The sequence below is a fragment of the Spermophilus citellus genome (genome assembly GCF_964194105.1).
Source record: "Spermophilus citellus genome assembly, chromosome: 18".
NCBI classification, from domain to species: domain Eukaryota; kingdom Metazoa; phylum Chordata; class Mammalia; order Rodentia; family Sciuridae; genus Spermophilus; species Spermophilus citellus.
Window position 1 is genome coordinate 21,113,031 of NC_138200.1, and position 18,512 is coordinate 21,131,542.

Here is an 18,512-nt window from a genome sequence, read left to right on the forward strand (position 1 = left end):
GAGGAATGACTTCAAAAGCTGGCTGGGTGAGTCAGAATCACACACACACACCACATTTCTTCCCTTAACACAGAGAGACTTGAAAATTAAAAAGCAAATTTGCTGGTAAAATGCACTGGGGCTATTAATAAAGACCAGAGGCCATTGTGAGAGATTTAAGTTGTTTTCACAGATCTGATCTTGCCTGAGAGATCTAGAGGTCCCTGGGAACACAGCGGGATGGTGAAGGCCCATTCAGGACGTGACAGAGGAAAGGCAGCCATCAGGCCCTGCCCAAGCCTGTCCAGGTAAGTTCCTACTGTGACAGTCCTCACTTTGCAGACTGAGGACAGAAAAGGAAGCAAATCCCCTCAATAGAGCACAGCTCGTCAGCAGTAAGGTCAGGCATGGAAATGGACTCCTCTACTTATAAAGAGGCCAGTCTCTCAAAGGAGACTTTAGAGACTATCTAAACCTTTGCCTGCGGTCTATGTTCCAGATAAGTTCCTAGGAACTCAAGATGATCTGTTGAAAAAGATCCATTGTCAGACAAGTTTGGACATCATCCAGGTTGGCCTTTGAGATTTCACAGTAGCAAAGAATGACATCAGCCACTGCCTTTAGAATTCAAGAAAATTGTTTAGAATTCAAGAAAATTCAGGTTTAGAATTCAAGAAAATTCTGTTGAAAATTAAAGCTAGATCTCTTCTGAACACCACCAGTACGGATGAAATCTAGACAGGTAAACGTTCATTTAATTATCAAAACTCTAACTTTAGAACTGGTTTGAGTTATGCATGGCTAAATGACAAATTAACCCAAAACTTCTTCTGGCGATTGGATTGAACTCAGGGGCACTCAACAACTGAACCACATCTCCAGCTCTATTTTGTATTCTATTTAGAGACAGATTCTCACTGAGTTGCTTAGTGCCTCACTTTTGCTGAGGCTGGCTTTGAACTCAATATCCTCCTTCCTGAGCCTCCCAAGCTGCTGGGATTACAGGTGTGCACCGCCTCACCTGGCTACCTCAAAACTTAATGGCTTAAAACAATATGCATGGTTCTTTCTGTGAGCCAGGAGTCCCACGTGCCTCAGCTAGCACTTCCAATTCAATGGTTCTCCCACATGATATCGATAGAAGAACCTCAGTCATCTCAAGACTTGACTGTGGAAAGATCATCTTCCAAACTCACATTATTCTTGGTGAAACTCAGTTCCTGAGGACCTCAGCTCCTTGATGGCTGTTGGCTGGATCAGATCCTTGTCACATGAGCCTACCCCACATGGTAAACTGCCTCACCAAAGTGTGCAAGCCGGAAGGGTCAGAAATCACAGCAGATCAGAAATCACAGTATTTTGTAGTCTAATCATCTTTGTCACATTTCACTAGTTAGGAGCAAGTTGTAAGTTCAGCCCACCCTTGAGTTGAGGGGACATCATAACTACTGGGAGGCAGGCATCATCAGGAGATGTCTTGAAGCCTGCCTACCACAGAATCACCCAAATATTGGGGGGAAAATGAGAATTCCTATTCAATCAAAGACACTTTGCACCGTTTAATAGACAATGCTGGAAAGAGAGGAGGTCTTTGTAGTATCAAAGACTAAGGAATTCCTACAAATCCATAAGAAAGAGAATAGAATCCCCCAAAGGAAAAAGATGTACAAAGGCTATAAATAGACAATTTACAAAAGAGATTAAGAAAGCTAATTAATAAGCATATAAAGAGATATTCACATTTATTGGCAATTAGAAAGACACCCTTAAAATGAGATCATACTTCATACCTTTAACTGGCAAAATAGACAGCTGGGTAATGCGATGTGTTGTTAGGGACATGGGACTCTGGTCACTGCTGGTGGGAATGTAGGCTGGAGCGTCCAGTCACCCTGAAGCATTTGGCACCATCTAGTCAAATTTAATACCAGCATCTGCTAGGACCCAGTGGCCCTGCTGCTGGCCACGTATGCCACAGAAGTGCTCAAACCTGTCAGCGGGGATACTCCTCTGTCGCAGAGCCTACAGTGATAGAGAGTGGAGTGGCCTGGCTGTAATGGGTGGGCATCAGGAAGCACAGTGTAGGACCAGAAGCAGCAGATTGTATGCTTACAGAGCAATAAAGCGGGTGCCTGTGAAATCAGGCTGCTCTAAGGAAAGAAATAAGAAGAAAAAAGCTAGACAATGAGGTCAATAACATGGTACCATTTATGTAAATTAAAAATACAGGCCAACAAAGCAAAAATACTCATTAAACGAAACTCGGCAGTTCCTTCTAGGAACTGTAAATGCTGCATTATTTGCATGTATCCCACACATATCCTTCCATACACTTTAAATCATCTCTAGATTACTTATAATACCTAATAAAATGCCTACACGTCGCTTCATTTCTGAGGATTCAGCAGAGCAGATAGCAAATTCAAAATTTTTGCTTTTTGGCGCTTTCTGAAAATTCTTTCTAATATTTTTGATCCACCAGGGGGGTTGAATCTGGAGATGTGTAATCCGTAGATATGCAGGGCCAACTGTATCCAAAATAAGAAAGGGATTATATATAGACCAGGGATAAAAACAGTTCTATAGATTGAAGAATAGCCCTCTATTCCCCAGGAGGCGAAACTCAAACACAACATAGCAAAGAATTCCTGCCAAACTCTCTCCCCTCTGCTGAGTTCGCACCTCCACTTATCTAGGTTGGCTTGACTGGGTGTTATGTGTAAGTTCATTTTTTTTCCTAATTCTATTGGTTCTCTTTAGTTTTACATGGTGCTAGAATATACTATGGTATAATTATCAAAGCATGACATATAATTTGTTTAAATTCAGATCCCAGTATTTCCCCTTTCCCTCCCCCTTCCCTCTACTGATATTTTTGCTATTGACTTATAATTGTTTGTGGTTGTTTTTTTTTTTTTCGTCAATTAGTGTCTTGTGGATGTACATGTAGGTGAGATTCACTGTGGTGTATTCATATGTGTCCATGGGAAACCTAGGTCAGATTCACCCACTGGACTCTCCCTATCCCATCTCACCCCCTTTCCTTTCAATCCCCTGTGTTTATTCCTCGGATCTTACTTCTATCCTCCCCCGACCCCATTTTTTATTAGCTTCTACATATCAGAGAAAACATTTGCCCTTTGATTTGGGGGGGGATTGCTTATTTCACTTAGCAGGATAGTCTCCAGATCAACCCATTTACCAGCAAATGTAATAATGTCATTCTTCTTTATAGCTGAGTAACATTCCATGTGTCCATATACATTTTCTTTATCTGTTCATCTGTTGAGGGGTACCCAGGTTGATTCCATAGCTTATCTATTGTGAGTTGTGCTGCTCTATGGCTGTGTTGCTGTAGTATGTTAATTTTAAAAACTTTGGATAGATTTCGAGGAATGGGACAGCTGTATCATATGGTGGGTCCATTCCTAATTTTTTGAGGAATCTCCATGCTTCTTTCCAGAGTGGGTGTACAGTTTTTCAATCCCACCAACAACGTATAAGTAGACCCTTTTTTGAAAGAATAAATGCCAGTTCATTTGATCGCAGGATTCTTTTTTCCACATCAGAGCTACGTATAACAGAATTTGTGCTCTTGGCTTGCACTTTGGAAAATATAATTCATGATGAATCAAACCACTGACTTGACTTTCATTTTGAACTACTCAAATGTTTAATTCGACCAGAGATGAGATCCTAACGTGGCTAATAACCATCTCCTGAAGACGCTGAAATATCCTTCTTTTATTGATCTGTTTTATTTTTATTTTATTTCATCAATTTTTATTTATTTTCCCCAGTTTCTCAAATACCATCTCCCAGTGTTCAAGACTGGACAGCAAATAATTAAACTCTTGGTTAAACCCACAAAAGGAAACGGTGGGGTCTGATACGGGGGTGGGAATCAAACACATATGCCATCCAGCTTCCCAAAGAGATCCTAGCTTCAAATATTATCAGCACCTGGCAGGATGAGACTATTTTATGTAAATGGATTCATTATTATTAATTTCTGCTGGGGCTGAACGATTTATGAACTGCTTTTCGAATGTAGAAAAGTACTTCATGAATCAGAAGGAAAAATGTTCCCCAAAACCAGCATCGATAAATAACGACTTTTATTCATGGATCCCGCCTATGGTGTCTTTTATCTTCAGGAAGGTTGGAATGGAAATTACAAAATCCCTGCAGGGTGGCAGTTGGGGACAATCCAGGAAGCAAGGGGTCGAACAATTGGAGAGGTGGTTCTCAAGACAGCCCCAGTGGGCTGCAGAGGATGACTGCTGAGATGACCTTCCTGGGACTTGCTCCTCCCAGAGACCCTCTCCTCCTCTCTCCCTGCTCTCATTCTCCTGTAAACACAGGCTGGATTGAAAGGACTTCCTGACTTTGCCACTTGCAAATGAGGTTTCAGGGCTGTGCATCTGATCTTCCTAAAAGTCTTCATTCATGATCACGCTTGGATTCGCCATCTGAAAATGGTCAACAGGTAAAGGCCATGAAAAATAAATGGCAGTCAAAGGTGCCAACTCCGGGCTTCTTGTGCCACTGACCTGCAAGGTGAGCATGGTAAGGAGCCAGAAAAGGGGCCTATGTAGTAAATACTGGATTTCACATTTCTAAAATCCAAAGTCAGGCAGTAGCAACAGGAGCTCTTTGGTCCTAATTTTGCAGTAGTATTTCCAGGTTTTTCAGATTAGGTTATTCTTTTTTTGGGGGGAGGAGGGTGGCACAAGGGATTGAATTCAGGAGCACTTGACCACTAAGCCACATCCCCAGCCCTATGCTTCACTCTATTATTATTATTATTATTATTATTATTATTATTATTATTATTATTATTAAAGGGGATTGAACTCAGGGGCACTAAACTACTGAGCAACATCCCCAGCTCTATTTTGTATTTTGTTTAGAGACAGGGCCTCACTGAGTTGCTTAGTGCCTCACTAAGTTGCTGAGGCTGGCTTTGAACTCTCGATCCTCCTGCCTCAGGCTCCCGAGCCTCTGAGATTACAGGGATGCGCCACCACACCTGGCTAGGTTCTACAGATTAGAGGAGACATTATGTCCTACTGTACAGCTGCATTAGATAGTCCAGGTTTGGATCATCTAGGAAGCCCACAAGTACCTGCACTGGGCAAGGCTTTCCCAGCATTGGCAGACAGAGGAGGTTCCAGTCTGTTCCTAGAACGCTGAGGTCTTGCCCACGGCCTCCTCTCTCACCTGGAGACAGCTATCCAAGGCAGCATTCCCTCCACCACCTCCAGATGGGACCACAGCTAGCAAATCCTCCCAGGTAGTTGGATGTCCATTAACTGTCAACTCCACTCTCCTGAAAAGCCATGAATCCAGCTACAAATAATCTGGAGCAGCCTGAAGCTACAGGGGAATCCCCACTGTGGGGTGGATGCAAACACACCCACACTCACTTGGAGAGGATGGGGGGCCAGAGAGAGAAAGAAGTGGTTGAACTCTTGAGCTACTCTACCTGCCAACTCACTCAATCCGCTTTTGCCCAGAAATAAACATCAAATGGGACCCACGTATCTGCAGTCCCTTCTGGGTCTGATTCCCACATGCCTCTCCCCGGGTGGCCATCTTGTGGTGCGTGATTTTAGTGCTTTAAAATATTCATTTTTAATACAACTACTTAATCTGGTATTCAACCACAGAAACAGTGATCTGTTTCAACAGTGGAAGAAAAATTGGAAAACTAGTTGTTGGAGCCCTAAAATCTCAAATGGCCCTTTCCGAAAGGACGCCTGGGAGCTGAATGGGTTTTCATCCCTCAATGGGAAGTGGTCTCACAGCCACAGATGGTTTCCTATGTTGATCAGACTCTTACCTCTTAATTCCATTGTGAAGAATCCGTACAAGTACCTTAAAAACAAATAAATGAATAGATAGCTTTATTTTGCTTTGTTTTGTTTTGTTTTGCAATGAGTTACCCTGTGTACCATTTCTGGGCAGCAGACGAACACCTCTCTTCTTATTTATGGGGAGGAAAAACTGAGATACAAAGAAGACAATTATCCTACAGAGACATGACAGAAAATTGGAACTGAACCAAAATGATAACTTTATGTTCCTGAATCTTTCTCCCGGAAATGTATCCATTTAGTTATTGAGTGCCTTCTGTGTTGGGGTGTCCTGGGCTGTGGGTTCCATAGCCATCAACACCACCAATAACACCTCTGCCTTTTCTCAGAGGGTTTATATTCCAGGGGGAGGAGATGATGGTGTTAAAATGCTATCATGAGATAAAACTGGGAAGTGGAGAGTGAGATATTTTTCAAGAAAACTAGATAGATGGTCAGGGAAGGTGTCATTGAGAAACAAAGACCAAAGAGAAGAATCTGGTAATGTGAACCAGAGGGGGAGTGATGGGCATGAACATAAACTCTCAAGGGACACACAGAACCTACCCAGGCTGCTGGCAAGGAGAAGGGCAGAAAGAGATGAGCTTAGAAAAGCAAGCTGAGCCAAAACTCGTGGAAACTGGTGTCTGTTAAGGAGTTTGAATTTCATTCTAGATGCTATGGGATAATTTGTTAAATGAATAACTAGGAAGGTTAATTTCAATTACTTGGTTACCATGGAACTTCACTGAAGAAAACACACACAGGAAAAAAAAATAAAATGGGAAGAAACATATTTTCTCAACGTATTGGCAAGTCCAGTCCTCAAGGAGGAAAGAGTGGATTGGCTGTCACGAGGAACTGAGTAAATCACCCATTACCTTTATGTGTCTCCACTGGTCTGGTTGCTCCAACGTAAGCCAAACCCCTTTGCTGCTCAGGACACCAAAGGTTGTCCAACTCTGAAGAAGTAGGGGTTGAAAGAAAAGGCATTTGGGAATTAAATATATGCTTCAATCAGTTGAACTTTTATACAGATTGACTGCAGTGAAAAATTAGAGCTTTGTGTAATCCAATAGAGTAAAATAAAATGCCCCAAATAAATAAATAGTTGTCTTTTTTTATTAGCTTTCCATCACCCCCGGATCCATTTGTATGTGGCATTGTGTCACCTCTCTTTTCATTTGCAATGTTGCCCCTTAAAACTGTTCTGTTTATTTGAGCTTTGCAATCAGGCTTAAATGTACCAATATATATTGTTCTAAAGTGTATATTTTTTTCTGTCGACCAAAGACATAGTGACTACTCCTTTTATGGGAAACCAGTTATTAATCCAGTAAGTCCGCATGAATCAATATCTTTGTGAAATGACACCGTGTTCAAGTTATTTTATGTTATGTTGATGGTTAGCTAATTTTGGAATGGAGACACTTCTTCTAGAAAGACACAGAGCATAATTTAGTGGGGAAAACGTCAATCACAGTGGGTTGTATGTCTTTGTCCAGGCAGAAGAGGGCAGATTTATTGAAGGAAATGCAGCTATATATTCCTTGCCACACTCTGACCCAAAACATCCATTTTGCTTATAATTTCTTTTTGGCAAAATGACATCAACTGCAATCACTAATAGGGAGACAATGCCAAACAATAGCTTTGGAATCAGATGTTCTGGTTCAACTCTCGCCTGCAGGGTGATGCGGTGACAACCCTCACCTGACATCCTCATGATGGTGTTTTTGATAATCCCCTACAGAGGAAAAACCTCATACATAACATGAGGCAAATTTGTAAAATTGAGTCTCCAAAACACACTTCAGTCTAATTATGTTTTCCTAATACTAGAATTTGGGGTTTGATGAAGAATCCATGAATCGGCCCACAGGGAAGGGTGTGGTCTACACCCAAGATGTCTTCCTTTCCAAGACAGTTCTCTTTCCCTTGCCTCTCTCTCCAATCTGGTGTTTTAGGCTAAAACAAAAGGAATGGTAAAGAGGGGAAGGGGAAAGGGAATCTAATGGGTACAGGAGGAGGGGTCTTGGGGATTAAAAAAAATACCAAGACTCATAATGATATATTATGAATGATGGAAAAATAAATTCAAAGTACACTTGGGTTAAAGCCATTTTGGTATATGGTAGCCAATGTGTTTTTAACTGAATTACAGGTAAAATGACAATCTAGGAAGGTTCACTCCTGAGTGAAATGAGACAACACTCACTTAGCATGATAAGGAATTTCTCCTCTAAGCCAATAATCAACACCAAAATTAACAGTGGAATAATAATAAAGGCATACAAAGTGGATTGTTCCATTCTTGACCCCAGTGAGACAGACCTCCCACCAACCTTGCTGTGCCACCTTGACTCTGTGAGCATCCATGTCACTTGCTGATGCTCATCAGCAAACATGATGCAAGGGTAGATTTGTACCTTGGGGCTGCCCTGTTGGAGAACTGATGCTTATGAGGAAGTGATAAGGTACCATCTCAGCACTAGTTCTTGCAAAAGATTAAAGCCTTTTACATGTATTTTATCACTCATCCTTACACAGCCTGATTTTACCTATTGCCCATTTTACAGATGAGGAAACCGAGACACAAAGGTAAAAAAAAAAAAGTCCGTGTTTTGCTGAAGGTGGCACAACTGAGAAGTGATGAGTCTTCTATAGATGCCTGGATGGGGTTGGAGTCCAGACAAGATTCTGGCTCAGAGGGAGGAGTCAACTCTGAAACCCCTTCCTAAGCTACAGTTGTCCCTAGACAATTCTCTTGATCCCATCACCCAAACAAACCTGAGAACTGAATCTCTCCTAGGCAAGGAATCCTGCAAAGTTTGCCATCTCTTTCTGGGCTCTGGTCCTCTCCTCGGAGCTCTCTCTGTTTTCATGGGACCTTATTCTTAGTACAAAGGAGTGCATCAGAACACTGTCGACAAAAGGCAGCTTGAAGGATAGGTGGGTTTATGTGGCTGCAAAAAGCACAGAGATGAATATGGAGAGCTCTTGCCTGAGAATTCTAAGGGGTCTCAAGACACGTGGGTGCTGTAGTTGAAGGAGGAAACCCCTTTTACCTTCTGCCTAACAAAGCATATTTAGAATGTGGTTTGGATACCTGTTGTCCTTCCCCCAGAATGAGCACCAGCTCATGGGTAGGTAGCCCCACAGGAACACTGAGATTTCAGGCCCTGATCTCATTTCCAAAGAGGAGTGAGTACTTGTTCCACCTCGCCCACCCACTTTGTGCTGATAAGCTTTGGAGGCTCAAGAAATTGGGGAGGAGAATCTGGGAAGGAGAGACCACAGAAGAAGGGAGTTCTTTCCTGAGTTCTCAGAATACAGGGTGCCAATTCAAGCAGGATAGGTTTAATTTGCTTCTCTTACTACCAAGTGGCCCTGGAGAAAGTTCCCCCAGGGCACAGAGCAGCTCCCGTTGTCTGCAGGGAACAATGAGGTCAAATCTGCAGCATTAACTTGCTTCATCTTTACTTTCAGCTGAGTGTGTTGGTAGAGGACACTTAGGGACGTGGAAGTGAACAGATGCCTGGGAGATGGGGTGGGAAACTGAACAACCTGAGACTTAGAGGGTGGGATGGAGCAGGCATATCCGGCATTATTGGTAACCTTCGCTGCCGCTCACCTTTCCCGCTTACAGAGTTCTGTGTAAATTCTATAGACTGAGAGTGTCCACCCCACACAGAGACACTCGAAACAACTGTCACCTTCTAGGTGCCAAGTATTCAGAGCTGATGTGTAGTGATTGTAGTTCAGGGAGTTACAGGTGGTGGAATGAGCTTGCAGAAAGACCCTGGTGTGCCTGGGCTGCTTTCCTTCTCTCTGGTCCTTTCTCTCTATCTATGGCACCAGACACCTGAATTCTACTATGTCCATGGCCCAAATACAAGACCCGGGAACAGAAATGAAATCCAGTTCCACCATCCCAAGAGCTTTCCCTTCAGCCTGAATGAGTGTCTTAGAATTCCTGGTCTCTTCTGTAGCTGCCATTCATTCCCTGATGAAGGAGACTTCCCCCAGGGTGGGACATGGAGGGGCTGCCTCCAAAGCAGTGCTGACAGCAGCCAGTCTTCCTTGCATTCCTCTGAGGCATTTAAAGATAGCAATCAGTCAAAAGTCACCTTGGACCTTGAGCACTGACCCCCTGACCCCCAGCAGCTGGGATTTCTGACCTGAGCCTTGTGGCTCTCTGTTCCAGCAAGGAGTGTTCCCCTTATTTCTCAAAGATGCATAGAAAGCCCTGGAGCTGGGGAGTGGCATTTCTCAAGAGGCCTTGCCCAATCTCCTTGACCCTAGGACAGGGCCCATTGGAGGGCAGGACAGACAGGAATCATACAGATTCTCAGTGTTGCTAGGATCCACCTCCTTTCTTTCCTATCTTTGGGTTCCTTTAATGAACTGTTCTCCATCCCAGGCAGGAAAACCATTTCCCTGCAAAATATAAAATCTATTGCTGAGCCTTGCAATGAGAATTAACCTTGATTACCGCAGTAATTTACTAATCAAAACTGGAGACCTGCTAATCAAGTTGGAATTGCCAGCTGCTTGATTTTTTATAGTAACATAACCAAAATTGAACATTTGGTAAACAAGGGGTGTGGGTGTGCTGGGGAGACTGGGAAAGGGCTGGGGAGGGGCAGGGCCTTCAGCCTGACATTTGTTCCATTGACCTGTCGGCCGTTAGAGCCAAAACAGATCGACAGAAGTTCAGGAACTTTTACTGAATGATGGAACACGTACATGGTGAGTGTTGAAGCCAAATCGGGTTTTTCACAACACAGCTTATCTCGGGTTAGGTTCTTCGAGAAGCCCAGTCCCTAGCCAAAGACTCACTAGTGGGAGTTATTTTTTAGGAGATAATCCCAGAAGACACTTCAGGGAGATAGGGAAGGGAAGACAGCTAATGTAGAATGTGTTCACGAACACGTTACTGCTCTGGAGAACTCAACACGCCGAGGTTTACTGGGATTCTGTGCAGAATGGCCCCAGCAAGGTCCCCAGCCAAGGGTGGGGGAAGATACTGCACTCCGGGGTGTTAGCTCCCTGGCACTTCTGGGCTGCCTCACCTGCAGGCAGGCAGGCTCCCGTGCTGCAGAGCTGGCAGCAGGAATCCATCTGCTTGTGAGCTTTGAGTGCTGTGGGGACATGGGGTGGGGCTCCAACTGTATCCTCTCACATCGGCAATACCGCCCACTCTTCCTTGAGTTTCACCTCCATAAGGGAAATCAGCCCCTCTGAAATGCACCTTGAAGAAGGCACTGTGCCCCTTCAGCCTTCTGTGAGTTTGCACATACAGCTCACTCTGTTGGAGCAGGAACCAGATCAGGAGCCTCTCCTCCCAGCTAAATGAGCAGCAGTTTTCCCAGAACAACTTTCATTTCTGCCCCGAATCCCACTTGCCACTCGGTTCTTCAACTTCTATTTCCATCCCGTGGGCTGGACTGAAAACGACCAAAGGACTGGATTGTGTCCTTCTCTGCACCCCTCCAGTCTAGAGGAATTATTCCTAGCACAGGAAATCTTTGCTGGTCAGGTGATTTGTTGACTGAGCCTGATCAGGGGCTTCAGGAAAAAATGCACCAGCCTAAGATCATGTGACTTCATCAACACAGGTCTTCTAAATTGCAAAAGCCCTTTCTCTTGTTGGACACATCCCACCCTCATTTAGCCCCTAAGACAGGTGTTTTAGTCATCTTTTTCACTGCTATGATTAAAAGATCTGGCCAGAACATTTGTAGAGGAGAAAAAGTTTATTTAAGCGCTCAGAGTTTCGGAGGTCTTAGTCCATAGAAGGCCGGCTCCATTCCTCAGGGCTCCAGGTGAGGCTGAGCATCATGGCCCAAGTGTGGCAGAGGGAAGCAGCTCACATCATGATCAGAAGCAGAGAGAGAAACTCCACTCTCCAGAAACAAACTGCATACCCCAAAGCCATGCCCCCAATTCCCATCTCCTTCAGCCACACCCTACCACTTCTGTTACCACTCGGGTAATCCCTATCAGGGGATTAATTCACTGATTGGGTTAAGGCTCCTACAGTCCAATCATTCATTTGCCTCTGAAACTTCATGCATGGTCTCACATGTGAGCTTTTGAGGGGCATCTCACATCTAAACCACAGTAATAAGTAAAATAGACACAGTTAGGATGTGCCTCACAAGACAAAATAGAAAATTAGGGTTCAGATACTCAGGACGTTCATTCAATCACCTCAAGATTTTAAGTAGCTGATCCTAGAACTGAGCTGAAATGTTCTAGCTCTGGGCCATTCATGCTGCCTGAATCACAGAGTGTCCTCCACCTGCAGGAAGCCCCTGGCAGGGGACAGAAGAACAGGTAACATGTGCTAACCAGAGTTGGTCCTGACTCATTCTGTATCCTCTACTTTCAGTAATAGAGATAGATACTCAGTAATAGAGAGAGATAGATACTATATGTGCCAAAATGATATGCATTTGGTAGAACCAATACTTTGAATTTTGATTTTTGATCTTTTTCCAGACTAGTGATTTGTGGTACAATGCTTTCATGATGCTGGACAGTAACAGCAAGCCATGTGGTTCTAGTCGGTCACATAAGCAAGAGAATAAACACTCCACACTCTACAGTGACTGTGTTGCCAGTGGGTTTTTGATGCAGGTATTAAAAAAAATGCATGAGATATTCACCTTTGTGGTGCAGGTGATTTTGCCCCAGTGAAGGCTGATGTAAGGACACCAAGCACCTTCAGGTGGGCTAGGCTAAACGTCAATGTTTGGTAGATTACGTTTTATCAGCTGCATTTTCCACTTCTGATAGTTTCAGTCTTCAATGGGGATATCAGGATGTAATCCCATTGTATGTGGAGGAGCATCTGCATTTCATATTTTAATTGATAATAATGATGGCAAGGGCATTCTGTATCTGTCACCTCTCCCTGGAAGAAGAACCTCCTACCTGCTGTGCAGGGAGTGGGTGGAAGGGGGCGATGCTGGGGACAGGAAACCTGCTCAGGGGCTCTGCACAGCACAGATGCTGACCAAGGAAATGATGAGCGGGGGTGTTGGCTCAAGGAAGGAGAAAGTGAATAGGAGAAAACCACTACAGCACATCTCCTCTCCACCCCCAGCCAGAGCTCTCTAGGGACCACCTCTCGGCCTTGAGGAAGGAGGTAGAGAAGATTTCTCACCAGTGAGTAACGAGCATATAGGGGAGTCAGAGCATGGAGCCCCCTCCAGGTGCTGATGCAAAGCTGGACCTGGAGAAGATCCTGGAGAGAAGACTGGCCAGTGGTGAGGAGCCTGGGGTGTGAGCCAGACCCCCCCACCCCCACCACACACACAACTAGAGATGCAACCGTAGAGGTAAAGGGGATCTAGACAGAAGCCCCATCTCAGGGGTCTCTAGCAGGAAGCCCTCTGAGCAGTTATTGATCACCCACTCTTTCATCCATAGTGGGGTTGAAATGGTGGGAATCATCATCCAGCACCAAAGACCAGGAGAGCAGGGGCTCCAGGAAAAGACTCATACTGCTGCTCACTGTCCTCCCAAGGCACCAGAGATGGCAGAAACCTGCCCAGGAGCCTTTGAAAGTCCTTGCCACTCAGGAACCGGCACTGTGTTCCCCATCTAGGGAAAGAGCGGCCGCCCACCCTTCATCTTGGTCGGTATAAACATGACTTCAAGCAATCTCCAGCAGGAAAGTGGCGGGCTGTCCTTCCTGAGTAAACAAACCCCTAAGGAGCTCTACAGTGAGTGTGGTCAGTAAACAACCGCCAGCCTGCGCGGGGACAGACAGCGGCCATGTCATGCTGTCCAGCTGACCTCAGTCTGTGACCTGCCTGGACTGACCAGAAACCAGGATTCTCTTTTAAATGAGCTGTTAATGACTCAAAGCATCCATAAGTGTATTCTTAATTATAAATATCAAAGCATAGATAAGACTAAGAGGGTCTTTGACCCTCTGTATTAGTCAGCTTTTTCATTGCTGTGACTGAAAGACCAGCCAGACCAAGTGCAGAGGAGGAAATGTTTATGTAGAGGTCTCAAATCAAAGACAGCAGGCTCCATTCCTTGGGTCTCAAGGTGAGGCAGGACATCATGGTGGAAGGGTGTGGCAGAGGGAAGCAGCTCACATGATGATCAGAAAGCAGAGAGAGAGATCTCCACTTTCCAGACACAAATATATACCCCAAAGCCACACCCCCAATGCCTCATCTCCTCCAGCCACACCTCACCTGCCTTCAGTTACCTATCAATTAATCCCATCAGGTGATTAATTCACTGATTGGGTTAAGGCTCTCGTAACCCAATCATTTCTTCTCTGAACCTTCTTTTATTGTTTCATACCATGAGCATTTGGGGGACACCACACATCCAAACCATAACACGCTCTGCATCCCAACCCCCACCTGGAAATCACAGATAATCCACAATCTGTGGATGTGTAGTGTTCCAGGTACATTTTTTTTTTTTGTATTTACCTGGAAACCTTATGCTTTTGGTGAGGATAGGGGGCTTAGCCCTCACTGTTCTTGCTCTCTACATACATAAGATGTGGGCACTTCTCTGCTATTCAGGGGTGAATGATGCATACAACACGATATGACTTTCCCTGTTGGTGGGCAGTTTGTTAGATTTAGCATTTGCTATTTCTGCACCAAGCATTTTTCCATGTGAATCCCTGCAAATGGTTTTTCTAGAGTGTACGCCCCAAAATGCCAGGGGGTGCATAGGATGTACCAATATTGCCAATTTAGTCTCTTAAGGGCTTGTAAGATGTATACCCCCATCCATTCTCCATACCCTCCCAAACCTGTATATCATCAGATTCAAATGCTTTCCCAATTTAAAGTACAGAATATTGTTTCATTCAATTATCATGGTGAAATTGAATAGCTTTTATTTTTTTGATGATTGGGTTTCATCCAAGAAGTCTTAGCCTTTGCTGATCTATTGGGATTTTTTTTTCTTATTTGTTTGGGGTTATTACTATATCTACACACACATATTCTGGATATCAATCTTTCAGACTTGTTGTTATGTTGCAAGTCACAGAGGTTTTTTTGTATTTTGTTTTTCTCTCTTTTCTCCATATCCTCCTTTTTCTTTCTCCTTTCTGTCCCTTCTTGGGAGAATCCAGGCACTGCTGAAGCAATATGTTTACATCTGACACATTCTGGGAACTTCTTGTTTCTCTCATCTCTGCAAAGTGAAAAGCCTTACCCTTGCTGCGAAAGAAGGGAAGAAGCTCTTGTAACCAGCTTTTTTGAAAAATCCATGAATTCCAATTATTCCAAAGGACAGGGGTGCCACATATCACACTTTTGGGCACACCTGTTCTCTGGTATGCATGGTAGACACAACTACTTCATCAGTAAACTGTTGCCTCCAAGCCTGGATTCAGCCTCAGAATCCTTCCTAACAATAGCAGCCACCACAACTCTGTCGGTGCTGGAGTGTTAGAAAATCTATATGCTGTCACTGCCACAGCTTCATCAAGTGCAATTTAATCATCCCAGTTAACAGGGGTTTCAAAGCCTCCCTACCTTGCAATGATTATCTCATCAGAGTTTTCATTAAAAAGAAAAACTCAGCTAATTGGTTTGACCTCACCACTTAGGAAAAATGGTAATAATAACAACCTAACATTTATTGAGTGGTTACTATGTGCCAGACAGTGTGTAAAATGCTTTACACATATTTTCTCATCGAAGGTGACAGCAGCTACTTAAGTGGAATATTGTCACATCAAGGGATCAAGGCAAAACCACCCCTTGGCTGCTTTCAACTTTGACCCTTTCCTCTCTTAAGATGTGAGTGCAAAGACATCAGCTTTTCTTCCTCCCCAACCACTATTATTTAGCATGTTTATCTTTTGATGGGTCTGAAAACTCACTGGAGCTTGGTGAGTTTTCTAGTCTTCATGATCTGGAATATAGATCTCAGCTTAGTGGGAAAAATGATACGATGAGATTTCTCTTGGACAGCTGTGTCTTCCTGGAGCTGACATCACCCCAGCCAGATCACCTCTGCCAGACTGTGGTACCCACTTCTGGCTGCTGTGGGTGTGGGGGAATGATAAGAAATGCTTCTCCTGGAAATACCTGGAAATTAGCCCTCTTCCCATGGGGCTGACAGACTAATGCAGGAATAGGAAAGCCCAGATCCCTTGCCTAAAGGTGGAATAACTCCTGGCACAGTGAATCCTGCAACGTTCCCCATGGGGTCTGTGATAGATAATTTTGAGACGTGAACTTGAATGGATGAAGGAATACCTAAAGAACTGGTACATCATTATTTTGGGATATGTCCTTGACCCAGGGACTGACATGTGAGTCTAAGTGAACAAAGTGGAGAAGATCAATCCTTAAGTGGGGGTGGACTGCACCAATTGTGCCTGGGGTCAGGATAGAAGAAAAAGAGAAGAAAGGAAAATCTCTCCCTCTCTCTCTCAGAGCTGCGATAAATTCTTCTTCTGCCCTTGGATACCAAAATTCTAGGCTTTCTGATCTTTAGACTTTAGAACTTGCACGGTTGCCCACCCACACCCAGGGTTCTCAGACTTTTGGACTTAGACTGAACCATGCTACCAGCATGCCAGGATCTCCAGCTTGTAACTGGCCTGTTTGGGGACTTCTTGGCCTCCATAATCATGTGAGCCAATTCCCCCAATAAATTCCCTTTCTTATATCTACGTCTAGACATTGGTTCTATGTCCCTGGGAACCCTAACTAATACAGAGGCTGAGACTGCAGTCTGAATTCATATCCTCACCTGGCTTCTGCCCCTGCTTTACCCAGCTTGTTCTTTCCTCTAGAGGTTTCACGGGAAGCACTCCTTCCACACATCTCACTTGCATAAGAATCTTCACCTCTGTTATGCTTCTGGGAACCCAACCTAAGATATGCACCCAGAAGTCTCCTCTTCCTCGAACCTGGCCGTAGCTAAACTTCAGTGACAGGGTGCCCTTTGCATCTCCAACAGAGATGCAATCAATACCATTGAGTAGGGCTCAGGAAACCCTGTTGAGAGGAAGGAAGGTGATACCTGTCTGTTCAAATGGAAAACTCACCAAAAGGACACTTGGTCTCCTAGATCTTTTTAAAATGAACTTGTTGGGTCTCCGTTACTTCTCTTCCATTTAAGAAAGCAAACCAAAATGCAAGTGAGTGAGAGGTATTGTTAAATGACTATAGTTTAGGATCTTAGGCAGTTTGGAGTATAAAATTTAGGATTACCAGCAATCGGGAATGATTATAATCCCATGATTTCTGTTGTCAGAAGGTCGGGCCAACAATTCCAGTGGCCACCAATGCTACAAGCTCAGCACTCTCTTTGCAGATTCTCAGGACTCAGATGCCTGAGTCCTGTTTGCTCCAGTCACCTTGGGCTCCATCTACACAGTATCCTGGGAAGTATTTGTCTGGATAAATGAGGAAAAAGAAAATGCCAAGAAAAATCACTCCTGGTATCCACCTGCTTGTGCCTGAATTATTTGAGGACTCTTTGTTCCATCATTGAAATATCTGAGTATATTTGTTTTCAAGTCTATTAGACTTGACTCAGTTATGAATAACCCAGATAAGCATCCTTGTTCTTTCATTTTTGCATATGTAAACATAAACTTAATGCCAAAAGAGTTTTTTTTTGTTTTGTTTTCCTTCATCCTCAGAAGTCCTGTTCAATTGGGAGGCAAAAGACGTCAAACCCATTTCATATATATATATTTAGTTGTAGGTGGACACAATACCTTTATTTTATTTGTTTTTATTTGTATATAGTGCCAGGGATTGAACATAGTGCCTCACACATACTAGGCAAGCGCTCTACCACTGAGTCACAACCTCAGCCCCAAGACCCGTTTTTTAATATAGAACAAACCAACGCACAGAGAGGGTAGTTTGCCCTTGAAGTCTTTCTCAAGGACATAATATGGGCTATCTGATATTTGGATTGAATATCCATTTCTCAATCTGCTCTGAGCTCTATTCACTCTGAGACTTTTAACTTATTCCTCCCCCACTTCTCTGGGTGAATAGTGAAAGCCTCCCTAGTATCACAAATGAGAACCTCCTATCCCAGTTTGGAAGTTTCTAGGTTGTACCTCTGCCTCTAAGGCATGCTTCCTTGGGGCAAGATGAGCAGCAAGGAGACTTTTGCTGCCTGTCTTCCTAACTGGCTGTTGCCCCCTGCATGAGAATTTGTTGAACCCTCCCTGTGTTCTCCTGGGGAGACCAAGAAGCCTGCAGGTGACCCCCAGGGCAAGCAAACTGGTCTTCTCAAAACAACTGATCTTCTCGTATCCTTTGCTTGGGCACTGATGCCTTTTTCAGAAGTTCACCTGGAAGTGACAAATGAGTTAGAACTTTCCAGGTGGAAAGTCATATTAAGAGAGCAACTGAAAAAAAAAAAAGACATTTAAAACTGAAGTTTCTCTCCCTTCTTTACATCCATAATTGGGGTGATAGCTCTCTTCCTTTGCACTCGGGGCTGTAATGCCAGGCCAGAACTTCAAAACGAGAAAGCCCAGGCTGGAGGGATAAATGGAGAGTTTTCATGTTGCAGCCGGGTGGTTTCCAGGTTCATGTCAATTTATTCCACAATCAAGAGCAATCCGCCTCACTTTGCCAAATCATGCGATAGTTTTCTCCCCCATTATATCAAGAAACAGGAGACGGCAACAAACAG

At 44.0% G+C, this 18,512-nt stretch overlaps 1 long non-coding RNA gene across 1 annotated transcript in view; it reads right to left on the reverse strand.

The window, feature by feature from the left end:
* Window positions 1-4,131: 4,131 nt before the first annotated feature.
* Window positions 4,132-18,512, reverse strand: part of LOC308637475 — a 50,446-nt gene continuing 36,065 nt past the window's right edge. Inside the window, exons 2-3 of the long non-coding RNA XR_014019622.1 lie at window positions 6,719-6,799; window positions 4,132-4,451 (exon numbers count right to left, since the gene is read on the reverse strand). This is a non-coding gene — a long non-coding RNA (uncharacterized lncRNA). The remainder of the gene's footprint in view (window positions 4,452-6,718; window positions 6,800-18,512) is intronic.